The sequence below is a fragment of the Adiantum capillus-veneris genome, chromosome 22, assembly GCF_014529385.1.
Source record: "Adiantum capillus-veneris isolate H3 chromosome 22, ASM1452938v2, whole genome shotgun sequence".
Lineage (NCBI taxonomy): Eukaryota > Viridiplantae > Streptophyta > Polypodiopsida > Polypodiales > Pteridaceae > Adiantum > Adiantum capillus-veneris.
In genome coordinates, this window is record NC_140952.1 from 13,853,511 (window position 1) to 13,881,226 (window position 27,716).

The window sequence follows — 27,716 nt, forward strand, 5'->3', positions numbered from 1 at the left end:
GGTCACGAACAAGAGAATAACACAAGTTGAAAAAGAGATAAAAGAGTGGAAAACGGAGATGGAAGGATGGTGGAAAGAAAAATCCAACCTCATTCAAATGGTTGTCAACGAGGGCAAGCAATGAAAAAAGGAGACTTTCAGACAGAAGTCCAAGCAGTCTCAGCCCTGAAAGCGAGAGCTTGCAGAAACTAGAGCGGGGAGTGGACTTGAAGAAGGAGAAATCCAGCCCTCGATAATAGAGAAACTCAAATTCATCAAAGAACAAGTGTGTAAGATCAAAAGCAACATGACGCGAAGTCATCATCGTGGGTAAATGTAATCACGAAAACACAGAAGAAGGTAGATGAGACCAGGAAATGGATAGAAGTCGCCAAGAAAACGAAAAGAAAAGAACCAACTGCCATCCCCACTCCTACAATCATCAACATGATTCTAGAGGAAGAGCAAAGGAGGAAGGCTAGAGCTTAACATGTACGAGTGACCGGTCTAAGAGACCATGATGATGTGGAGGGGAAAGTCAAAGAACTTCTACTTATGATGGGTAGTGAGGCCACTCACACAAAGGCATGGAGAGTGGGAAGAAGAGAGAAGGAAATGGGGAGACTTCCAAGGAGAGAGCATTGATCCTTTGCTTCCCCTCCATGGAAGCAAAGAAGGATTTCTTGGAGAATCGTCCTACACTAAAGAAGACAGGGATATTCCTTGGGGACGGCCCCACACTCTCACAGCTTGCTCATGTGCAAGAAGTTATGCTTGAGATAAGGACAGCCCGAGAAAAAGGGAAATTGGCCTTCTCTAAAATGGACGAGTGGTTATTATGGAGAGGCGCTCCACATAACAGCATGAGACCTATGAGAGCACACTCAAGGTTGCTACTTAGAATTGTAATGGATCTCTACATCTTCATGTGGGGTCTATGCCACATGTCAGCAGCAAATAGGAGACAGCTTGCAGACAAGACTCTCAATCAGAGCACAAAGGACGAGGCTCAGGGGGGGGTAGCAGTCTTATTCATGGAGGAGTTGCAACCATTCATACATATAGCCCGCAAGGATGAGCAGGCTAGGTACATATGGGTGAGACTGAGGGAAGAGACAGGCAGATACCTCTACATTGCTATTTTCTACTTTCCTCCAAGTACGTCATCATATGCACCACCTAGAGGACATTCCCCCTTTTCTATTTTAGATGATGACATATGGGAGTTCTCTAGAGATAGTGACATTATCATCTTCAGGGACTTAAATGCTAGGACTGCCCATCAACAGACAGTATTCTATGATACTTCAGAGGAGATGTTGAGGAAGCTGGATGCTGCAGAGATAGGCCTATCTAGAATATCACAAGATGTGGAGCATACTGAGTATGGACGGCATTTGATAGACATGGGGATTGCACATGGATTGGCCATTTTGAATGGCCTACAGAGATTTCCTACTACGGGAGGTTTTACATGCTTTCCACACAAACATGGAGCTAGCACAGTGGATTATGTCATGGCACAGACGAGCTTTATCTCTAGTATCCAGGACCTCACAGTTGGACCTAGACATGTTGGTGCGGCAGTAGATCATGCCCTTGTGTTGATGACCATCTCTTTCGAGTTTAGTGTAGCAAACATACCACGGATAGCAACCCCTACTCGCTACACCTTAACACGGGAGACGGGCTCTGTCTACATAGATGGAATCTACAGACACCTATGCATTGAGGAGCCAGGGCGACCTCTAGAGGAGCTTACTACTATACTAACACAAACATGGCATGATGCAGCAGCAGAGGCATACACACATACCCCAACCTGAGCAAAGACGACGTTTTGGGAGCATGTCCCAAAACAACTGGTATGATGAGAAGTACCACGAGACGAGGGCCAGGTTTCAGAGACGGATGCTTTTGGGGAAACAACTCATAGATAGTCACAAATTGCCTTCCAACACCTAGTCCGACGGAGGAAGAGGGCATTTTTGGCTCAACTAGAGCAAGATCTATATCAACTATTCTTGAGTCAAGACTCACATGAGACATGGTGACTTTCACAAGCATTCCTCCCATCCTTCCATTAATTCTACAGAGACCTGGCGCTAATATGTGTCATTTGTGTACACATCTCTTGGACAACCGCCTCTCCTATGACCCCCCCGAGCCATGCCCACAGACATGTGCTTTTTTCACCGTTGAGATGGTGAAGAAGGACATTGATACGATCAAGACTTGGAGAGCATATGATCATGATGGCTTAGTGTATGAGAATTTTATACATGCCAAGAACCTGCTCGCAGAGATTGTGGCAATCGTGCCATGTGTGAGAGTTTGCGTAATACTTGGAGTTTACTTACTATTGTACCTATCTTCAAGCCAAAAGACCCTATGAAGCTTGGGAATTGTCATAAAATCTAATATCTACCTACTCAAAATAAATTTCTGATATTAAACTTACCATTTAATGTGAGAAAAGGAATGGGAACAAGAGTTAGATATAGATATGTGCTTTTAGATTTATCTCAACCAAGACCATAGGGAGAGAAAGCTACATCTCATCGAGGGTCCAAAAAGGAGATGGTCTACCAAAGAGCAATGAGCAGATAATGAAGCTTAAAAGACCTTAAGGTTAGCTTCATTAAAGACCTCCAAAGGTTAGTATTAAAAGTCCTTAGACCTACACCTTATGCAAGCTAGGCATATGCTTGAGGTGCTTGTCGTGCTTAATGACTAAGGTTCTTGAGGTGCTTGATGACCAAGGTTCTTGAGGTGCTTGTCATGCTTGATGACTAAGGTGCTTGATGACCAAGAGTGCTTGAGGTGTTCAAGTCAAAGATGAGCCCTAATGATAGAGGAATGAGAGAAAACACTCACACACATCCACACACACTCAAGACAAGCCCAAGACTCGAGAGACATTGAGGCCACATGTCAGGCCCCTTGCAATATTTCCCTCATAATGTGCATGATTCATAAGGTCCAATGAGAATTTAGATTCAATTAAATAATTAAGATCTTTCTCTCAAAGGGGAAAAGGAGGACACTTGTCCAAATGCTACAGCCCTTGTTTGTTATGACTAGGGTCATTCATTGGCTAGCCCAAAGATTGAGCCAATAGGCTTGTAGCAAGAGTAAAGTAGCAAAATCGAATCCTCTCTCTCTCTCTCTCATATACTCCACAAGCCACACACACTCCCCCATTGTGTGTTGTGCAAACAAGTAATCTTCTTTTCCAAGCTTGAGAAGTGGAGAACCTACACCAACACCCCTTGGCTATGGAATGCAAATCCAACCAAGAGTTATGCTCAAAGCAATTCTTATCAATCTCTCTATCTTCATTATCACTATGCTAAGCTATGCTCTAAGAGTGATAAAATGTGAGGATACTACCTCTTTCTCGTAGATATACATCTTCTTCTCTTCATCTTCCTCACTCCCTACTAGCTCTCTCCACCTTTGATGGTGTTAGAGGTCTTGGGATTGAGACCAGGGACAAGTTCTTGTTTATTGCAAGTAGATTAATTGTTGTTTTAAGCATAAGTTTGGTGCATGAAGCTTTCCATCTTCATGGCATCAAAGAGGTCTTAAGGAACACAACAATTGTATTGTACCAAGTCTCTCTTCATGGGAAAATTTATAATACAAAATCCTATTGGAGGAGGGACCAGATCCAAGTAAATCCGATCCTCAACTGTTGTCAATTTCTCTATTTCTCTCTCTTTTGCAAGTTATTGCTCATGACATGTTAATTAAGAATGTGTAAATTGTTGCTATCTCCAACCTTGCACTCTCTCTATCTTCATTAGGAATCTTCTTAAGAAATGCTCACTATGGCTAACCTATTTCCACTACACTCAAAGTTATTAGCTTATTCCGTTACATTGGTATCAGAGCTATTGGTTTCTCTTTTCTTGCTTAAGAAGAGAGGTCCTTATGTTGTCCATGATGTGGGATGCTTGAGTGCTAATTTCAAGAGCTAACAGTAGCAACTAGGGCTTTGAAGTTGCAAAAGAATAAGTAAGCATACACATAAATTCTTTTAGCATGGTTGACAACAATAAAGAGAGTAGAATGAATATTGATAACTTTGATTTTGCACATGAAGATGCTACTAATGAATCCCTTATGCATGTGAGTTCTCTTGTTGCTAGCAACAACAAGCTATGGGTAACCCCACCCTACAGGGTGAAGTTTACCAACAACTTCGCACCCATGGGATTCTCCAGAGTCCAAACTCCCCAAGAAGAGAGACTACATGTGAGATCTCTTGTAGGGACTTCCAAAAAAAAGCTCTGTCTCGTGAGAGAAGAGGAGGATACATACGAGGGGCCTTAATTTCCACTTGAGGATACACCTCCATTCAAAGAAGAGAGCATTCTTCAAATTTAGAGCCCTGACCGAAGGAAAGAGAAAAGTGAATCACCAAACACTTCGGAAGATGTGGCTCCACGAAGAAAGCAAGAACGAAGATCTCCAACTCTTCCTAAGAGGAAAAGATTGCTGCATACTCTTCCTCATCGTAATCTCAAAAGTAAAGAGAGGAAAGAGAGGAATCAAAGGAAGAAAAAGGAGAGAAACAGATCACCGTCTTCTCCATCTTCATCACCTTCCTCCTCTTTCGATGAAAGTAGCGGCTAATTTTTCCCAAAGAACCCAAGAGAAGAGGCCATCAAAAATCCTATGCTGCTTGGAAAAGGTCCAACAAGTTCAGGAAGTTCATGGAGGGAGGAAAGAACATCTCTTTTCTCACTTATGATGGCACCTTTGGTGCCACGGATAAAGTCTTGGCCTTTATCCAACAATTTGATGCGGCCTTTAGAGATGAGGGCTTCACGGAGTCCTCCAAGCTACGACACGTAGCTATGCATTTTCAAAGGTCCTCCAGATAATGGTGGGCTAGCCTACGAGCCAACGATGAAGCTCCAAAAACATGGAAAACCCTAAGAGTTTCCATAATGAAGTAGTTTCTTGCAAGCGATGCCAAAGACAAAGTACTTACCGCATGGTGAAGTTTGAAGATGTCTCCCAATGAGTCTATCCACAAGTATGTGGACGAGTTTTGGGATTTACATCTCAAAGCCACTGTGTACAAAAAGATGGACTTTGTAAAACAAAAACAACAGTTTTATGTTGGGCATTCTGAAGATATGACCGAGTGTGTCAACTCTCAACGGCCTAGGACCATCGCTGCCGTCATACACCATACTGTGGTCGCCTCACGAATCAATTTTTAAGAAGGGGCTAAGAGAAATTCTAAGCCGATGGAAATTTAAGATCTAAATGAACCTAGAGGAAGAATAATGCTTAAAACTCTTCCAAAGGCAACTCTAGCAACAACAATAAAGCTAAGGAGAAAGGAGTCTACAAAAGCAAGAATCAACTTTTTCTCCCGAGGGAGTTAAGAGCGTTATCACAAAGATAACCGGTGCTTCAAGTGCGGGGAGCAAGTATATGCCTATCGTGCTTGTCCCCAAAGAAATGTGTGCAATGAGCCACCTAAACCTCTATGGTTGAAGCTCCAAAAGAGGACGCTCATTGCTAAGGATTTCTCCTTTCATACGCTGGAATAAGGTGCGAGAGCATGATGCCTTTATTTTGTTTGACCCTAGTTCAACTCAAATTAATATCCATGGAGTTGGCCACCAAGCTAGGCATACAAGGCCACAAGATGGGAGATGCATTGAAAGCCCATGAAGCTTTCAAGGGACAAGACGTCTGAGTTACTCCCTTAATTGAAAAATTGAGGCTTCATGTCCAAAGTTGTGGACAAAAAAGATTTCTCATCTCCCCTCTCTAACAAAAAGATTTTATCATATGGACATCATGGTTCACTCGCATGGCTGCCCCTATGAAGTTCCGGGGAAGGAGAATTAATTTCAGTTTTACAGAGAAAAAACCATATACATAGATACTAATGAGTCGGGGAACACCATATCCCTGGTAAATACGCTTGCTTTTGATAAATCAATGAAAAGCTCTATTCTACGTATAGGATTTTTGTTAAAGAATCTGTAAATGATTCTAATGTTTTCACAAGTAGCAATAAAGGGAATCAAGAGGAATTAGAGTTGTCTAAGTTTCTAAATGGATTCCAAGATGTTTTCATTGGTGAGCTACCTCCAAAACTAAGGTATGATAACCATGCAATAGAGCTTCTACCAGGAAGCTCGCTGTCTAATAAACCTCCTTATCAAGTTTCACAAGCTCAACAAGAGGAGATCATGAGGCAAGTACATGACTTGGTGGAAAAAGGAATGGTGAGGCTTAGCTCCTCTTCATTCTGTTCACCCCTTACTTTCAGTGCAAAAGAAAGACGGCATATTTCACATGTGTGTCGACTATATAGAGCACTAAATAAGATCACTCTCAAAACAAAAAAAAGATTGCCCGTGTCGCGGGTAGATGATCTATTTCCAAGTTTTTGGCTTGACAAATGCTCCAGCCGCATTCAAACTCATTATGGACAAAAATCGTCAGGCCACTCAAATTCTCTTGAGGAGTACAAGTGACACCTCCAAGTAATCTTTCAAGTTGTAAGAGAGAATACCCTTTTCATTAATTAAAAGAAAAGTGAATTTTTCCTACAGAAGATTCAATATTTAGGTCACATTATCTCTAAAAATGACACCCGTATGGATCCAACAAAGTTAGAGGTAATAAAAGGATGGCCTAATCCAAGGAATCTGCAAGAGCTACAAAGCTTTATAGGTATGTGTGCATACTATAGACACCTCATTGAAAAATTCTCGCTAATAGGAGGCCCATTACATGACATAACAAAAAAGAAGGTTAAGTATTCATGGATGATGCTTGTGGTGATTGCCTTGGAGTTGTTTTGCTTAAGAAGGGCATGCCATAGCATATGAGAGTCGAAGACTCAACTCCAATAAGCGAGTATTGGGAAAATACGAAAAAGAGCTACTAGCCGTTCTATATGACCTAGACACTGGAAACACTATCTCCTGGGGACTCCATTCATATTACGAACAGATCACAAAGCCTCAGGAACTTCATGACGCAAACCAAGCTCTCCAACAAACAAATGAGGGATGCAAATTTTCTTTCGCAATTTAAATTTCATATTGCTCCCTTTGCTAGCAAGCACAATCAAGTGCTCGATGCACTTTTATGACGGCCAAGGGTAAATGAGGTGTCAATAGCAACTCACAATGATCTATCTTTTATGATAGATGAGGATGCTACTGACCGAGACTTTAAGTTCTAATTACAGCCTTTGCATTTGGAAAGAAGGAAGAACCATTCACCTTGCAGGATTATTATCTTTTAAACAGCAATAGGCTATGTGTTACTCGGCCATATTGTCACGTGCACATCTAACCCTATGTGCATGTGAACAAGCTATCTCAGGTCTAGGGTTCAAGTCAGCCTAGGAAGTGTTCTGGCACCTTTGTAAGCCTCTGAGCAGGCCGTGTCACAAATTGGATGACGTGGCAGCCGGTACACTCACACACACACACACACACACACTCCCCTGGTGGGAACTGTCAAAAATGCACGCTGCAACGTACGGACAGACCGAGAAATGCGACAAAATCCGCTGAAAAAACACGGGACCGTACAGGGCTGCTGACGTGGCAGACTTACGTACGGACTGCATGCTTTTTGCAAGGCTGCTTATTTACGCCAGAAGCTAGAAAATCCTACGCAAAATTGAGAGCTGCTTTATTTTATGCAAGCAATAGAGAGAAAGATTTTGTTTAAAAGTTACTAAGCCTTGTGAGAGGCAATCTTTTAAAATTCACAGCTTTTGAAGCTTTTGGGCTCTGCTTTTAACAACCCTTGTAAATCTATAAATAGTGACATGGGCTCTCACAAGCATCTGGACGCAGAGTCTGAGAGTGAGTCCCGACCACTCGCTTGTACTTTGAGTTGCAGATCAATACAAAAAGAAATATCGAAAGGGGCGCCAGTCTGTGGGGCAATTATCTCTAGGCACGGAACTCCGACGGGCCAGTGTCGAATCAATTGTGCATTGTGAACTGTTTTGAAGTGAATTCTTGTGGTGTCGTGGTAGAATCTCGACTTGGAGTGTCCGAGTCTGTTACAGTGGTATCAGAGCACGGCCAATTTCTCTCCTACGAGGAATCCGATCCTTTTTACGCGGCACTTATGGCTTCAGACAGAAATCAGTCGACTTTCTCTGCAACCGGAGATGCGGGAAGAGACCACAACGAAGATTCACGCGAGGCGTACGGCCCACCTCGGCCTACTCAGGCGGAGATCGAAGAGGTGGAGCATAGACGATTGATGGGCGATGCAACAAAGATAATGCTAAATTTTGCGAAGAACCCGAAATTTGCAAAATTTATGAGCCATACCTCCTTCGACGAGGTGCACTCACAGTGGCGACAGACCACAAAAAAAACCCCTCAAACCGGCCCTAAAGAAACCTCCTACTCCGAGGATGTACACAGAGCAAGAATTAGAAGAGGTGGTTGATGCAGGAGTTGCTCAGCTTTTTGACACGCACAACAAAGCTAAAAACCACGACAAAAAAAAAAGAAGAAGACACTCACTTCCCGGGTTATTTAGGTCATCAATCTACATTTGAGTCGACAAGAAAACAAAAGAAGCGTGTTCGATTTGAAGGGGTACCCAGTTCTTTTTCTTCTTCTTCTTCTTGTTCTTCTTCTTCTTCTTCTTCTTCTTCTTCTTCTTCTTCTTCTTCTTCCAGTTCTTCTAGCTCCTCTGACTCGAGCGAAGAAGACAGAAAAAGCAAAAAGCGAAGCAAAAAGCAAAGCTTCTGAAAGGACAAGAAAAAGGCAAATAAGCTTAAATCTCGCCCAGTTGTTGACAGTTCTACAGAGGACTCGTCTTCAGATAGTTCGGACTCAGACGACAACAACTTCTACACAAAGAAGAAGAATTTTATAAAGCCAACCAATATGACTTTCTGCAAGACAAAAGCAAGAAAGTCCGAGAGTTCAAGGAAGGTGGAGAATCAATTAAATTTGACAAGTTTTCTGGTTAAAGAGATGCTTCAAAGGCTTTGTTTTTCATATAGCAGTTTGACATAGCTTTCTCAGGAGGGCATTACTCAGAGCACTCCAAGATTCGGAGAGTTGCCTCTTATTTTAAGGAGAATGCTCAGACTTGGTGGTCCACGCTTCTATTAAACAAGACATCGCTACTTAAATGGCTGAAATTCAAAAGGTATTTTATTTCTTCTTGGCTGACTCGAGTATGAATGCGACATACGAACTGCTTGGAACCATCTTCGGATGACAAAGAAGGATACGGTGGACGCTTATTGCGAGAGATTTTAGAGATCTTTTCTACCTGCCTCTTCATTTAAGAACATCTTGTTTAAAGAATAGATTGAGCGGTTTACCTTAGGTCTTCCTAAAGAGATCTGATATCACTGCTTAGAACAAAAGTCAACTTCCATTCAGGAGTTGATGTGCATGCGAAACGGGGTTTTGCCATTCAATCAGGCATTTTGACCTACCCCACATAGGAAATCATGGCGTAAAGGGCCGAACAGAAAGTAGAAAGAGGAAGAGCAACCTAGAAAAGAAAGGGACGGATGCATGACCCAAACTCACTCCTCAAGAGAGAGCGCTCTACATTAAGGAGGACAAGTGCTTTGGAAGCGGGGAAACTAGGCATATCTCCGTGAAGTGCCCTAAAAACAAATAGAAAGAACAGAACGACAAGGACGATGAGAGGCCTGAGAGTTCGAGAGCGGCTGAGAAACGTGGAAGAATTCCAAATTGCGTGGGTAATGACCCAAGCACGATGGACAAGAGCACAGAACTTTGCGGATCTTGGGGCAAAGTGAAAGACCAAGAAGCCCTGATCTTTTTTTATAAAGGAGCCAAGGCAAACTTCATTTCATCGAAATTGGCGACGCACCGCTCTCATGGGACCACTTGCAAAGGCAGCTCTAGCGGTACCCAGTAGGGACGTAGCCATTACACCTATCATTGGCAAACTTCGGTTGCATTGTCAGGGGTATTTGGGGCATGAGGACTTCTACATAATGCCTTTGGAAGGTTGTGATATTCTCTTGGGAATTCCCTGGTACAACAAGAACAAAGTCGTGGTCGACTATCGAGCGAGGAAAGCGACTTTGACCCCATAGAAAGGTAGAACCATTGTACTCGATGTAAAACTTTAGGACGAGTCCGTCCCTATTGCATCCGCTTCGGCCATTTCAAAATTAATGAAATCCAGTATGTTTGTTTACTCGATCTTTTTAAAAGAGTTGAGTAATGAGGATAGGACAAATATGTCTGAACTTGATAAAGAACGCCAAGATTTTCTCCACACTCATGCCGATTGCTTCTCAGAGGGCCTGCCAGCGAGTTACCACCCACTCGTCCTGAAGATCATACTATTGATCTGATACCTAGAAGCACACCACCGAACCGCCACATTACCGTGTGAGCAGAGTCCAGAACGAAGAAATTATGAACAAAGAAAAAGACCTCTTGGAAAAGGGTCTTGTCCAACCTAGTACTTCACCATACTGCTCTCCTATGTTGCTGGTTTTGAAGAAAGACAAATCTTGGAGAATGTGCATCGATTATAGAGCTCTCAACAAAATCACCATCAACAACAGATTTCGGATTCCTAGGATCGATGATATACTTGACCGACTACAGGGATCCTCGTGCTTTAGCAGGATCGACTTGAAAAGCGGATATCATCAAATCTGAATCACGCTGGGAGATATCTACAAGACAGCCTTTCGGATGACTTTGGAGTTATTTGAGTTTTTGGTCATGCCTTTTGGCCTAACCAATCCTCCTCCAACATTTAACCGAATGATGGACAGGATTTTTCGAGAGTACATACTATTTGTTGGCACTTTCTTTGACGACATCATTGTTTCTCCAAGGATGAGGCAGAACATAGACAACATCTGCTTCAGGTCTTTCAGGCATTACGAGATCACAAATTAGTGATTAATGCGAAGAAAAGTGAATTTTGCCTACCAAAGATATACTTCTTGGGACACATTGTCTCATCAACGGGAGTGTAGATGGACCCGATCAAGATAGTGACTATCCGTAATTGGCCTGATTTGAAGAATGTCCATGAAATTAGAAGCTTCTTGGGATTGTGTTCGTACTACAAGCGGTTCATTAGAAAGTTTGCGGAGGTTGCTTCCCCTTTGCATATCTTGACACAGAAAGGGGTCCCTTTCTCGTGGGGACCCACAGATTGACTGCCTTTCAGACATTGAAAGAGAAATTGACTACGAAACCAGTTTTGACTTTGCCAGACTTGCAAAAGTCATTTGAAATATATTGTGATGCTTGTGGTCGTAGTCTGGGAGCGGTCTTAATGCAAGAAAGCCATGTCATTGCTTACGAGAGAACAATATGTCATTGCTTACGAGAGTGAATTGTTCTCAAGGCCGGAATTGACAGCACAGATTTATGAGAAAGAGCTTTTGGCGATTATCCATGCTCTTACTCAAAAGGCGGCATTACCTACTCAGAGCGAATTTTACTGTCTTTACACACCATCTGAGTTTACACTACTTGTCACACAAGCAGCTATTAGAAAAGCAGATGCGGTGGGCAAACATCTTGTCACGGTTTCACTTCCAGACTGTCCATGTTCAGGGACAGAAGAATTTGGTGGCAGATGCTATGTCTCGGAAGCCGTTGGTTCTGGCTATTTCCAAGATACATCAAAGCAGCTTCAAGGATATGGTCAATTAGTATGCCATAAATACAGATTTTGCAGACATTTTCACAAGGATACAGCATGGGGAGAAAGTAGCGGGATATTCCATTCGGGATGGCTACTTGATGAGGAAAACCATGTTGTGTGTTACACAGCCGTTGAGGGAAAAGGTTATGACCGAATGCCACTATCCGCCTTTTACAGGTCACCGCGGCATTGCTCCCACCTTGAAAGGGGTGTCGAGTTACTTCTTTTGGCTAAGACTCAAGAAGGATGTGGACAAGTTTGTCCGCAGTTGCTTGGTATGCTAGAAGGTCAAGTTTGACAGGCATAAAGCATAGGAATTTTTACAGCCTTTGCCCATACCCACGCGCCTCTGGGAAAGTATTGCAATGGATTTCATTTTTTATCTCCCGAGAACACAAAGTGCTCACGATGGTATCTGGATTGTTATTGATAGATTTAGCAAGCAGGCTCATTTCATTCCAGTGAGTCAAGCCGGATCACTTAGCGAGGCTGTTTGTGGCCCAGATCTTCAGATTACATGGTATGCCTGAGACGATCTCAAGAAAAACAAAAAAAGACAGCAGATCGCCATCGTCGCGATTTGAAATTGAAGGAGAATGATTGGGTGCTCTTACGTTTTGAGAAGGCACGCCTACAATAGAAAAAGGGAAAGGAGAAGCTTTTTCCAAAGCTTAGTATGCAATACTACGGACCTTTCCAGATCTCCGAAAAGATAAATGATGTCTCCTTCCATCGACTGCAACTGCCCAAAACTTCAAGGATTCAGAATGCATTTCATGTGAGTCTCTTGAAACCTTTCAAAGGTGATGTGCCCGAAGATGGGGAGCCTGATGAGCAACCCAAAGTGGAAGAAAACGAGGAGATCCTTGTTCCTAAACAGATATTGACACATAAGGACAGAAAGAATAAGGGTAAAGTGACAAGGCGGTTATTGGTTAAATTCAATCAAGAACTATCCTGCATTGGATGCGAAGTGGATGGAGAAGGAGGACCTAGCTTAGATTGTGAAACTTTACCTTGAAGCTTTTGGTTTAGCATAGTCTACTCCAAATGGAACCCCGAATTCAGCTTGGCCGGAGATCTCGTGCAGTGGGTTTGCACAAGAGGGGAGTTACTCCGCTCCTTTGTCAACAAATGCCTCGACTTTTGAATACTAGAGTCATTGATGTCTCTTTGAGCTTCAGGGATACTGAGATCTGACATTATTCTGTTGTATGACTTTATGAAATGGTATTCCATATAATATGAAACTGATTTGTTCTTGACTTGTTTAAGTGCAGGAATTGATAGCCGAAATGACTGCAACATTTTGATTTGAATGATCTCGATAGACATGGTTGCAATAGGGATTAGTCAATCGGACATCTATGAGGTTTTGAATGAAACTAGATACGATTGCTAATTGTATTGCCGATAAATCATGGTCTCATATCCGAATGAATGTTGAATGTGATTTGTCATGTGATGTCAAGTGATGTCCGGTGATGCCGTGTGATGTGACTGTCGATTGGTACATGTGCTAGATATGTGTTCCTAGTGCGTTGGTACTAACAGTCAATGTCTGCTAAGGCAGTTTATGGCCTCTGTCTATTTTGCAACGTAATCGAGGGCGATTACAATGCTTTCAAGAGGGGGTATGTCAGAAATTAGATGACGTGGAAGCCGGTACACTCACACACACACACACACACACACACACTCCCCTTGTGGGAACTGCCGGAAATGCAAGCTATACCGTACGGACAGGTCGCGAAATGCGGCGTGGAATCCGTCAAAAAACGCGGGACCATACAAGGCTGCTGACGTGGCAGAATTACGTACGGACTGCAGGCTTTTTGCGAGGCTGCTTTTCTACGCCAAAAGCTGGAAAATCCTACGCAAATTTGAAAGCTGCTTTATTTTACGCAAGCAGTAGAAAGAGAGCTTTTGTTTTAAAGTTAGTAAGCCTTGTGAGAGGCAAGCTTTTAAAATTCACAGCTTTTGAAGCTTTTGGGCTCTGCTTTTAGCATATCTTGTAAATCTATAAATAGTGGCATGGGCTCTCACTTCTCAGAGCATCTGGACGCAGAGTCTGAGAGTGAGTCCCGACCACTCGCTTGTACTTTGATTGCAGATTAATACAAAAAGAAATACCAAAAGAGACGCCAGTCTTTGGGGCCAATATCTCTAGGCATGGAACTCCGTTGGACCAGTGTCGAATCAATTATGAAGTGTGACAAGTTTTGAAGTGAATTCTTGTGGTGTCGCGATAGAATCTCGATTTGGAGTGTGCAAGTCTGTAAAGGCCGTGCATGTCCAAGCACTTAGAGAAGTTGCATATCCTCTAATTGCACACCCACTACCACCCAACATATGCATTGTCCAAGTAGAAGGACCATCTCGGCCAGTTTTGCAATAGAACATTTTACAGAGAATGTGGCATTTTTTTTTAATTAATCAACCAATTTCCAGGGTCGTGGGCTATAGGAGTGATTGTTCGGCCCAGCTTTTTACAACTATGTAAGCAGACAAGGAGCGCCCAGTTTTAGCAGAAGAGGCAGAACAAGTTCCAGCAACTTGCAGTGCATCTTCTCAGCAAGACCGGCAGAGAGCTCTAGCATTTTCAACCAACACAATCAGCCTGACGTTTTCTGTAGCAAATCATCCCAACGTTTTCTAGCATTTTCTACAGCACATTAGGCCTAGCGTTTTGCAATTTCACGACACCAACTCAACCAAGACCATCACCGTTTTCAGTTTTCAGCACTTAGCCTTTGCAGATCTAGCCCCTAGCCTCGCAGATCTCACCTACCCGCAGCAGATCCTCACCGTACCGTCAAGTTAGCTAGCATTTACAGTATGAGCTCACTGTTTTCAAATTTCAGCATCTATGTTTTCAACGCATCCTCGTCGACGCAGTGTCAGTATTCGGTAGAGAGTCGGCATCTTCCAGATTTCAACATTTCAGCCCTAGCATTTTCATTTTTTAGCCCATCCTCGTCGTCATCACCATTGTCATTGACATCGTCGGCAAGTCCATTGCATCTAGACTATTGTACCCGATTTGTGCAATCTATAGCATAGACCTCTCTCGCCAAAGAGAGGGGAGCCCTTGGAGGAGGGTTTGAGAACCGTCTGGTGTCGTATTCTTCTCTCTGTTTCTCTCAGTCTCAGCACCTTCATTCACAGTAGCATTCACTTTGTTTGTGACCATTGCATCCTCTCTCCAAAGGAACGGAAAGCTCTCCCTTCCGTAAGTAAAAGGAACCCTTGAGCATAGTTCAAAGCACTCATCTTGAGCAAAGTTCAACATTCACTTCCCTTACACTTTACATTGATATTAGAGCTTTGGCAGCGTTTTGTATCACTCAAGGAAAGAACCACAAGAATTTTTTTGCTTGTTGTGGTCGCACGTAACCCAAGTCCACTTGGGCATGTCCATTCCTAATCATGCAATTGAAGACTCCCAGGTAAGCCACGAAAGAAGGGCTTGTCCAGCCTCCCCTTGTTCCTCTTTTCACTCATTGAGAGCGGATCGTGCACTTAGCGGCCGGCCTATCGACGTGAGGTGGGGAAAAGCAACTTTGGTTTGAGCGCAAGGCCGCCAAGGGGTGCGCCCGCAGGGAAGAGTCGAGCTCGAGGTAAGACAAAAGCCTTCTCAAACACTGATTGCAAGCTACAGAACTCGAGAACCTCAAGAACTCAAGAACCTCAAGACTCAAGAACCTCAAGACCCCAAGTTCCTGGAGAACTTGGGTACACAAGATCTCAGTGTATGGTCATCACCTGAAGCGGAATGGATACTTTGCGTAAAGGTGATGAGAGTGAAGTTGGTGACGAAGAAGTTTCCCCACCAAGAGGATTTTTTTCCGATCCTCCCCCATTTCATCTACGCCACGGGTTGCACCAAATTCTATGGAGCCTTTGGTCAAGTCGATGATGGACATGATGCTACACCAAGAGGCGCAACGTGCCGCCGTGGATTGCGAGCGTGATCAAGCGCGCTTGGTGGCCAAAGAAAGAAAGGCAGCTATGGAGCTAAAGCGTCACCAAGCATGCGAAGCCCAACGCATAGCGGCCGAAGAAAGGCATCCGAGCCGGTCAAAGACGTGGGTAGTTCATCAGGTAGCACAAGTAGAGATGCGGACTCCAACAATCCAGTCACTACTAAAAAGTTGACGTTCAGTAAGTATGACCGTAAGATGGATGCTAATGTTAATCATTCTTGGTTCTATCAATTTAATGCTTACTTTGCCACAACTAAGAAGACAAGAAACAGCAAAGTTTTGACAGCAGCCATGTATCTTGCAGTGATGCCATTAATTGGTATCACGCATGGCAAGAGGCACAGTTGGCCGTGCACCTAGAGGAAGTCGACGAAGGCGTGCCCCTTTCTTTCAATTGGGCAGACTTCCAAGACAAGTTCAAGGCACGGTTTATGCCACCTCAGTGCTTAGCACGGTTGAAAGAAGATTGGCGCAATCTCAAGCAAAATGGTATTCCAATCATGTCTTTCTCTAACCGTGTTTTGCAGCTTGGCACCCAATTACGCAAATCGGATGATGAGCGCAAAGAGGCATTCCTTTTTGGGTTGTACGAGTATATCAAGTTTGACGAAGTACTCAACCTCGTGGATCTCAACAAGGTGGTAGCGACTGCTCTTGCATAGGAGATGAAGCACAACAAAGAAAAGCCTAAGGAGAACAAGTCTTCTCATAGTACCTCTCAGACTCCTCAAAACCCACAGAACAGTAAGAATGGTAATCTTCTAGCCAATCTTCCTCTAATCCTTTGGAAAAGAACTCTTAGAATGAATCTAAGGGTAAAGCTAAAACACCTACTAAACTTAAGCTAACCCCCGATAAAAGCTGCATAAGGAATTATAGGAGGATACATAATGCCAGAAGAACAAGTCGAACAAGTCATTTATGCTAAGGAAGGTCGATGTTATCAATGTAACGTGAAGGATCGTAATAAGAAGGCTTGTCCTAAGAGAGCACCACCTAAAGAACCCAAAACACCGACAACTACCATAAGCACTTTAGTGAACCAATCTGAGTCTCCACATGTTTCTCACACACACATTGATGAGTCTCTCTTTAAATGTTATGGTCATGTGAATGGTCAACACATGGTGATCTTATTTGATTCAGACAGTATGCATGATGTGATTGGTGCCTCTTGTAGAAAAAGCCCGCTAGGAGGTTAGCTAGACAACTCCTCTCGAGGTGTCGAGCTTCGCTCCCGGTATGGAAACTCTCATGACGCAAGAGTGCCTTGATGTGTTATTCATTGTTCAACAAGCTTCCTTCCGTCAAAAATTTCTCGTGTCTCCTCTCTCACGATGTGATATGATTTTGGGCAATAGATGGTTTCATGAGCATAATCTTCTCATTGATTGGGCAGACAATACGCTAACTCTAAATGCCAAAAGTGACTCACATTATCATTCGTGGTAAGGAGCGTCTTCATTCTTTCCCTCTCATTTCTAATGTGCAGGCGAAGCTTGAAAAGAAACATGAGAAGGAGACTCTCTCAATCCTTTCTCTTCCAACGCACGACACACATTTTTTGCACGATAGAGATGTGATTGTTCGCAAGGATGATGGTTTAGATGATGATTCTTTTAGTGAAGCTAACCTCACTGCAGATACGGTCAATCACAAAGGACTGATCTTGGCTCTCGAGTCCAGGTTCAAAGAAATCACTCAAGAAGTATTGCGTGTTCGCATGATTAGTCAACACGCATTGTTCGAGTTTCTTCTTACTCATGATGGTTTCTTGTATTTTCGTCACCGTCTTTTTGTGTTCCCTTTTCACAGGCATGCCGTATTGTACGATGCACATGACTCACTCACGGATGAGCAAGGATGTATGCGGATCACTCACAAAAAGAAAAAAAGTTTGCATTTAAGGAATTCACATTGTTTCCCAATTGTCCGTTTTTCCAATAGCTTTTACATGTCTCTTCCTTGGCATCACACAGTCTCAGAAACAGCATGAGCAAGATGGTCAATCAAGCATCGGCATTTCCGTTGTGATTTGCCACAATTGATAGGTCTAGGTTGAAAAGTCAAGTTTCGATTCCACTTTTTGCGTGTGTTTGGTGAACAGTTTGTCACTCTGTCACATTGTTCGTCTGCATTGCATGCAGAGTCTTTTAGGAAGAACAATATTTTTCCACTTACTCTCCATGGCATGGGTATGATTATGATTTTGTGTTGGAAATAATTTCGGGAATTTTCGTCATCGAAGATTTGTGAAGAAGGTAGATCCACAACCATAGCCGAAGTCGGAGCATGGAATCCGCAACAGATCACTTTGTGTCGCTTTCGGTGCGGCCCAAAGAAGCAAGCATTGCAGACCATCATGAAGTTCAACTATTGCAGGCCCACGCATGAGAGTAAGTCGGCAAAGAGTTCTTCTCAAGATTCCCGAAGTTGTTGACGCATTCTCTTGACGCCATAAAGCTCAGTACCAGTACATCCCTTTGAAAAGGAGAGGATGTCACGTGCACATCTAACCCTATGTGCATGTGGACAAGCTATCTCAGGTGTAGGGTTCATGTCAGCCTAAGAAGTGTTGTGGCACCTTTGTGAGCCTATGAGCGGGCCGTGCATGTCTAGGCACTTAGAGTAGTTGCATATCCTCTACTTGCACACCCAGTACCAACCAACATATGCATTATCCAAGCAGAAGGTCCAAATCCCAGCGAGTTTTGGGACAGTATATTTTACAAAGAATTTAGTATTTTTATTAATTAATTTACCAATTTTCAAGGTCGTGGGCTGGAGGAGTGATTGCTCGACCTAGCTTTTTACAGCTATATAAGCAGACAAGGGACGCCCAATTTTAGCAGAAGAGGCAGAAGAAGTTCCAGCAACTTGCACTGCACCCTCAGCAAGACCAACAAAGAGCCCTAGCGCTTTCAGCCAGCAAGATCAACCTTGCGTTTTCTGTAGCAAAACATCCCAGCATTTTCTGGCATTTTTTGTAGCACATCAAACCTAGCGTTTTGCAGTTTCACGACGCCAGATCAGCCAAGACCATCAACGTTTTCAGTTTTCAGCACTTAGCCTTTGCAGATCAAGCCCCTAGCCTCGCAGATCTCACCTACCTGCAGCAGATCCTTGTCGTACCGTCGAGTCAGCCAGCATTTACACTATAAATCCGCTATTCTCATATTTCAGCATCTGCGTTTTAAGCGCATCGTCGTCCAGTCGTCATCATCGCCATCCTCGTCAACACAATGTCAATATTCAACAGAAAGTCAGCATCTTCCAGATTTCAGCATTTCAACCCTAGCGTTTTCAGTTTTCAGCCGACATCGTCGGCAAGTCCATTGCATCTAGACCATTGTACCAGATTTATGCAATCTATAGCATAGACCTCTCTCGCCATAGAGAGGGGAGCCCTTGAAGGAGGGTTTGAGAAACGTCTCGTGTCGTATTCTTCTCTCTCTCTTTCTCTCAATCTTAGCACCATTCACAGTAGCATTCACTTTGTTTGTGATCATTGCTGTAAGGTGCAGTGGAAGTGAATGTTGAACTTTGCTCAAGATGACCGCTCTGGACTATGCTCAAGGGTTCCTTTTACTTACGGAAGGCAGAGTCTTCCTTTCCTTTAGTGAGAGAGTGCAAATGATCACAAACAAAGTGAATGACACTGTGAATGAAGGTGTTGAGACTCAGAGAGAGAGAGAAGAATACGACACCCCACGTGATAGGCTATTTTGGCATCCGCTGGGGATTATATTGTACTCAGTAATATACAGCCCTGCTTTTTTCCAAAAAAAAGAGAAGAATACGACACTAGACGGTTGTCAAACCATCCTCCAAGGGCCCCCCTCTCTATGGCGAGAGAGGTCTATGCTATTGATTGCACAAATCTAGTACAATGGTCTAGATGCAATGATCTTGCCAATGATGTCGACGACAATGATGACGACGACGAGACAGGCTGAAATCTGAAAACGCTACGGGTTGAAATCTACAAATCTGCTAACTGCTAAGTTTTGACACTCTGTCGGGAAGGACGGCGATGGGGACGACGCGACAACGATGCGCTGAAAACGCAGATGCTGAAATCTGCAGACAGCGGGCTGAAACTGAAAACACTGGCTGATCTGAGAGTGCGGCAAGGATCTGCTGCGGGTAGGTGAAATCTGCGAGGCTAGGAACAGGATCTGCTGTGTCTAAGTGCTGAAAACTGAAAACGCTGATGTTGGGGGCTGATCTAACGCCGGGAATCTGCAAAACACTGATGGTAATCTGCAAAAACGCCAAGCCTGATCTGCAAAAAATGCTAGGCTTGTTGCCAAAACGCTATGCTGATCTGCAATCTGCAAACGCTCGGGCTGGGATCTAGAAAACGCCGGCTGATCTGGGAAGTCCCAAAATGCTAGACTGTCTTGTGGCTGAAAACGCTTAGTCTCCTGCCGGTTCTTGCTGAGAAGGTGCAGTGCCAGTTTTTGGAACTCTGCTACTTCTTCTGCCAGAAAGTGCTAGCGCTAGGTTTCTTTTATAGAGCTTAGCAAAATTGCCCTACCCAATTTCCCAACAAAATCACTTATTAATAATAAGTGAAAAATGGCTAAAATAGGGAAAATGGGTTCTGTGCACTCAAAAATGCTCATGATGGCTACTGACTGTAATGCTGATGATCATGATGTGTGCAACCAGAGGGTAGCAATTTAATGCTTATTTTGCGACAACTAAGAAGACAAGGAATGGCAAGGTTTTAACAGCAACCATGTACCTTGCCGGTGATGCCATTAAGTGGTATCACGCATGGCAAGAGGCACAATTGACGGCGCACCTAGAGGAAGCCAACGAAGACGTGCCCCTTTCCTTCAATTGGGCCAACTTCCAAGACAAGCTCAAGGCGCGGTTTATGCCTCCTCATTACCTAGCACGTTTGAAAGAAGATTGGTGCAATCTCAAGCAGAATGGTATGCGAGTCATATTTTTTTCTAACCAGGTTTTGCAGCTACGCACCCAATTACGCAAATCAGATGATGAGCGCAAAGAGGCTTTCCTTCTTGGGTTGGACAAATATATCAAGTTTGATATAGAAATTTTCAACCCCCCAGATCTCAACAAGGCGGTAGCAATTGCTCTCTCCCAAGACATGAAGCACAACAAAGGAAAGCCTAAGGAGAGCAAGTCGTCTCAAAGTACCTCTCAGACTTCTCAAAACCTCAGAATGGTAAGAACGGTAAGAAAGGTAAAAACGGTAACTCTTCTAACCAATCTTCCTCTAATCCTTTGGAAAAGAACTCACAAAATGAATCTAAGGGTAAAGCTAAAACACCCGCTAAGGCTAAGCTAACCCCGGATGAAAAAGCCGCAAAAGAAATTAAAGAAGGATACATAACGGCAAGAAGAACAAGTCATTTATGCTAAGGAAGGTAGTTGTTATCAATGTCACGTCAAGGGTCACATTAAACCGGCTTGTCCTAAGACAACCCCACCTAAAGAACCTAAGGCACCCGCAGCAATCAGAAGCACTTTAATGAACCAAACTGAATCTTCTTATGTCTCTGACACACATTGATGAGTCTCTCATGAAGTGTTATGGTCATGTGAAGGGTCAGTGTTTTGTCATATTGTTTGATCCAGGCAATATGCATGATGTGACTAGTGTCTCTCTTGTAGAGAGAGCCCGCGACTCTCTCATCATGCAAGAGTGCCTTGATGTGTTGTTTACAGTTCAATAAGCTGCCTTCCGTAGGAAATTTGTCGTGTCTCCTCTCTCAGGATGTGATATGCTTTTGGGCATTAGATGGTTTCGTGAGGATAACCCTCTCATTGATTGGGAGGACAACACTCTCATATTAAATGCCAAAACTGACTCTCCCATGATCATTCGTGCTAAGGAGGGTCTTCATTCTTTGCCTCTCATTTCTCATGTGCAGGCAAGGTGAATTACGACGAGGAGCACAAGCGGCATTCATCTATGCCTCTCCGGTTACCCAGAGCATTCAGGCTCCAGACAGCTGTCAACTTTGTTAACCAAGTTTAAGCATCTCTTTTTGCAGGATGATCTTCCACCCCGTCTCCCACCCGAGCGGCCGGAGGACCATCGCATCGAGCTTACAGAGGGAGCACAGCCTATCAGTAAGGATCCCTACCGTTTGAACAAGACTCAAGAAGAAGAGTTAGAGTGGAAACTCATGGAGTTGGTGGCCAGAGGATTCATACGTCCTAGTGTAAGTCCTTTTGCTGCTCCTATTTTGTTTGTCCGCAAGAAGGATGGTTCTCGAGGGGTGCACTATGTAATCATATTAATGTATAACGTGAGTTCGAAATGAAGGGTTTTAAAATGCAAAAAATTTATGTAATTTAACAAAGATACATTAAAATAAGGGGTTTTTATATTCAATTTTGAAAAAAAATCCTAAAATAAGGAGTCATTTTATTCATTCAGACATATTAAAAGAGGGGTTTTTTAAATACCCCACGAATGCACGTTATATAGGGGATATTAAACGGTGAACCTCCGAGAGATGGTTCGTCTCGTTTGTGTGTTGATTACAAGGCATTGAACAAGATGACCGTCAAGAACAAGTTTTCGATGCCTCGCATTGAGTATATCCTTGATAGGGTCAATGGGGCAAAGGTTTTCAATAAGGTCGATCTCAAAAGTGGATACCATCAAGTAAGGGTATTCAAAGGCGACATCTTCAAGACCGCTTTTCGCACAAAGCGAGGGCAATGGGAGTATGTGGTTATGCCTATTGAATTGCCAAGTGTCGTGGGTACATTTAACCGTCTCATGGTAGGCCGTTTTGGCGATATGGTTAGTGTGTGTGTGTTCATCTTTCTTGATGATATTCTCAATTTTTTTGCATCGTCGGAACAACATGAAAAGGATATAGAAAGGGTATTAACCCGTTTGGATGAGTGCCAGCTGTACATTGCAGCTAAGAAATCTAAGTTTTTTCTCACTGAAGTTACTTCTGGGTTATACCATTTCTACAGAAGGCGTCGAGCTAGTTCCAGCGGAAGTGGAACAGATACGTAATTGGGATTTGCTCAAAACTGCATATGATGTGCGTCATTTTCTTGGTTTATATCAAGCATATAGTTCGCACATAGAGAATTTTGCACGCATTGCCGCACCCACGACTGATGTTTTGAAAGGGGGTTGTGCAATACTATGCTTGCTTCTTTGGGCCGCACCGAAAGCGACACAAAGGGATCTGTAGCTTCTTCAATGCTCCAACTTCGGCTATGGTCGTGCATCTACCTTCTTCAACAATCTCCAAGGAGGAAATTTCTTGAAACCACTTCCAACTCAAAATCATGAACATACCCATTCCATGTAGAGTGACTTGAAAAATACGATTCTTCCTAAATGACTATGCATGCAATGCGCATGCAATGCAAATAAACAAAGTGATGGAGTGTCAAACCGGTCACCAAACACATGCAAAAAATGGGGTCGAAACTTGACTTTCTGATCTAAATCTATCAATTGTGGCAAATCACAATAGAAATGCCGATGCTTGATGGTCAATCTTTCTGGTGCTCTATCAGAGACCATGTCATGCCAAGGAAGAGACATGGAATGTGAATTCCTTCAATGCAAACTTTTTTTCTTTTCGAGAGAAATCCGCATACGTCCGTGCTCATGCGTGAGTGGATCATGTGCATCGTACAATACGGCATGCCTATGGAAAGGAAACACGTAAAGACGGTGACGAAAATACAAGAAACCGTCATGAAAGAAACACTCGAATAATGCGTGCTGACTAATCATGCGAACACACAATACTTCCCGATTGGGTTCTTTGGACCTCGACTCAAGAGCCAAGATCGGATCTTCGTGATTGATTGTATCTACAATGAGATTAGCTTCACTAGAAAAAGTATAGTCTAAACCATCATATTTGTGAACAATCACATCTTTATCATGCAAAACATGTGTGTCGTGCTTTGGAGAAGAAAAGACTGAGAGAGTCCCCTTCTCCTTTTTTTTTCAATCTTCGCCTGCACACTAAAAATGAGAGGTAAAGAATGAACAACTTCCTCACCACGAATGATGACGGGAGAGTCACTTTTGGCATTTAGAGTGAGAATATTGTCCGCCCAATCAATGAGAGGGTTATGCTCACGAAACCATCTAATGCCCAAAATTATATCACGTCCTGAAAGAGGAGAAACTACAAACTTTACTCATTGATTATGCTCACGAAACCATCTAATGCCCAAAATCATATCACATCCTGAAAGAGGAGAAACTACAAATTTTATGCGGAAGGACACTTGCTGAACAGTGAATAACACATCAAGGCACTCTCGTATGATGAGAGAGTCTATACCGGGAGCGAAGCTCGACAACTCGAGAGGAGATGTCTCGTGAACCTCAAGGCGGGCTCTTTCAACAAGAGAGGCACCAATCACATCATGCATACTGCCTGAATCAAACAAGACCACCATGTGTTGACCATTCACATGACTATAACACTTCATGAGAGACTCATCAACTGGATGATCATGAGAAACTTGGGACACACTAGTGTTCTCAGTTATGGCATTAACAGAGGATGTGGGTTCTTGAGGTTCGTTGGATGGCTTCTTAGGACATGTTTTCTTTATATGACCCTTGACGTGACACTGATAACATCGACCTTCCTTAGAATAAATGAATTGTTCTTTTGGCGTGATGTATCCTCTTATAATTCCTTGTGCAGCTTTTTCATATGGGGTGAGCTTAGGTTTAACAAGAGTGTTAGCTTTATCCTTACATTCATGTTGAGTGTTCTTTTCCGAAAGACTAGAGGAAGATTGGTTAGAAGAGTTACCGTACTTACCATTCTTACCGTTTTGTGGGTTCTAAGGAGTCTCAGAGGTACTGTGACAAGCCTTGTTCTCCTTAGGTTTTCCTTTGTTGTGCTTCATCTCCTGTGCGAGAGCAATCGCTACCACCTTGTTGAGATCTATTGGATCGAGTACCTCGACATCATACTTGATATACTCGTCCAAGCCAAAAAGAAATGCCTCTTTGCGCTCATCATCTGATTTGCGTAATTGGGTGTCGAGGTGCAAAACACGGTTAGAGAAAGATGATTGGCATACGATTTTGCTTGAGATTGTGTCAATCTTCTTTCAACCGCACTAGGTACTGAGAAGGCATAAACCGCACCTTGAGCCTGTCTTAGAAGTCGGCCCAATTGAAGGAAAGGGGCACGCCTTCTTCGGCTTCATCTAGGTGCGCAGTCAATTGTGCCTCTTGCCATGCGTGGTACCAATTAATGGCATCACCAGCAAGATACATGGCTTCCGTCAAAACCTTGCTATTTCCTGTCTTCTTAGTTATCACAAAGTAAGCATTAAATTGATACAATCAAGAATGAATAATAGTAGCATCAATCTTACCATCATACTTACTGAACGTGATCTTCTCTGTGACGGGGTTGTTGGAGTCCGAGTCTCTGCTTGTGCTATTTGATGAACTCCCAACATCTTTCACCGCCTCACGTTTCCAGGTAAGTACCTGTAGGACCAACTCTTGCATGCGTTGGTCTCTCTACACCTCACGCTCTAACTCCAATGCTGCTTGTCTGTCTTCGGCCGCCAAGCACGCTTGCTCACGCTCACGCTCCAAGGGTACCCTTCTGTCTTCAGTCACCAAGCACGCTTGCTCGCGCTCACGCTCCAAGGCTACCCGTCTTTCTTCGCGCTCGCGATCCAGTTCTGCCTTCCTTTCCTCGGCCGCCAAGCGCGCTTGCTCACGCTCGCGATCCAAGGTTGCCTTTCTTTCCTCAACCGTCAAGCGCACTTGGTCACACTCGCGATCCAAGGTTGCCTTTCTTTCTTCGCACTCGCGCTCCAAGGTGGCGCATTGCGCTTCTTGATCTAACATCATGTCCATCATCGTCTTGATCGAAGCCTTCATAGGATTTGGTGCAATCCTTGGCATAGATGGGGAAGGGGGAGAGTCGGAAAAACCTCCTGGTGGGGAAAATTCTTCTTCACCACCTCCATGCTCATCACCTTCACGCAAAGTATCCATTCCGCTTCGGGTGATGACCATATACTGAGTTCTTGGTACTTAAGTCCACAAGAAACTTGGGTTCTTGAGGTTCTTGGGTTCTTGAATTCTTGAGGTTCTTGAGGTCTTTTTGTAGCTTAAACACTGCCAAAGCTCTGATATCAATGTAAAGTGCAAGGGAAGTGAATGTTGAACTTTGCTCAAGATGAGTGCTCTGAACTCTGAACTGTGCTCAAGGGTTTCTTTTACTTACGGAAGGGAGAGCCTTCCGTTCCTTTGGAGAGAGGATGCAATGGTCACAAACAAAGTGAATGCTACTGTGAATGAAGGTGCTGACGGGATTTGTTGTGTCTAAGGACTGAAAACTGAAAACGCTGATGTTGGGACCAAATCTGACGCCGGGAATCTGCAAAAACGCCAAGCCTGATCTCCTGCAAAATGCTAGGCTGATTATGTTGTCAAAACGCTATGCTGATCTGCAATCTGCAAAAGTTCGGGCTGGGATCTAGAAAACGTTGGCTGATCTAGGAAGTCCCAAAACGCTAGGCTGTCTTGCGGCTGAAAACGCTTAGTCTCCTGCGGTTCTTGCTGAGAAGGTGAAAGTGCTAGCGCTAGGTTTCTCTTATAGAGCTTAGCAAATTTGTCCTACCTAGTTTCCCAACAAAGTCACTTATTAATAATAAGTGAAAAATGGCTAAAATAGGGAAAATGGGTTTTGTGCACTGTAAAATGCTCATGATGGATTCTGATGGTAATGCTGCTGATCATGCTGTGTGCAACCAGAGGATATGCAATTACTCTAAGTGCCTGGACATGCACGGTGTGCGAACAGACTCACAAAGGTACCAGAACACTTCCTAAGCTAATTGAACCCTCGTCATGAAGTAGCTTGTCCACATGCATTGTAAGGTGCAGTGGATGTGAATGTTGAACTTTGCTCAAGATGAATGCTCCGAACTGTGCTCAAGGTTCCTTTTACTTTACGGAAGGGAGAGCCTTCCGTTCCTTTAGTGAGAGAGTGTAAATGATCACAAACAAAGTGGCAAACACTGTGAATAAAGGTGCTAAGACTGAGAGATAGAGAGAGAAGAATACAACACCACAATGTTGTCAAACCCTCCTCCGAAGGCCCCACTCTCTATGGCGAGAGCGATCTACTATTGATTGCACAAATCTCTACAATGCTTTGGACTTGCCGACAATGTCGACGACGACGAGACGGGCTGAAATCTGAAAATGCTAATGGCTAAAATCTGCAAATCTCCTAGACTCTATGTCGATGACGACGGCAATGACGACGATGCAACGACGACGCGTTGAAAATGTAGATACTGAAATCTACGTTTTCCGGGCTGAAACTGCAAGCTTCGATGGATCTGACCGTGCAGCGAGAATCTGCTACGAGAAGGTGAGATCTACGAGGTTCGGGACTTCTACTGCGATGTGTCTATGCTGAAAACTGGAAACGCTGGTGCTTATTATAAAGCTGTTGCGGAAAATCTGCAAAACGCTAGGGGCTGATCTGATGCAAAAACACTAAGGATTGATCTGGGTCCGGCTGTTGCCAGGGAAACTCCAAGTACAAAAATGCTGGCTGATTTGCACTACTGAAAACCCTGGCTATGTCTTCACGCAAAAACGCTAGGCTGGATCTGGGGTCTGTGGCTGAAAACGCAAGGTTGACTGCCCGAGGAGGGGGGAGGGGAGGGTCTTGCTGAGAAGGTGCCTGTTGAACCTTGGTTCCTGCTGCCTCTTCTCCCAGAAAGTGCTAGCGTTGGGTTTTCTTATATACTTGCTTGTCAAATTGCCCTACCCAGTTTCCCAACAAAAGTCACTTAAAAATATATAAGTGAAAATTGGCTAAAACAGGGAAAATAGGTCTATGCATTGTAAAAATGCTCCTGATGGATTTTGATGGTAATTTGATGATCATGCTGTGTGCAACCAGAGGATATGCATCTACTCTAAGTGCATGGACATGCACGGTCTGCGAACAGACACACAAAAGTGTCAGATCACTTCCTAATCTAGCTGTACGCAAACCATGTCATGAAGTAGCTTGTCCGCGT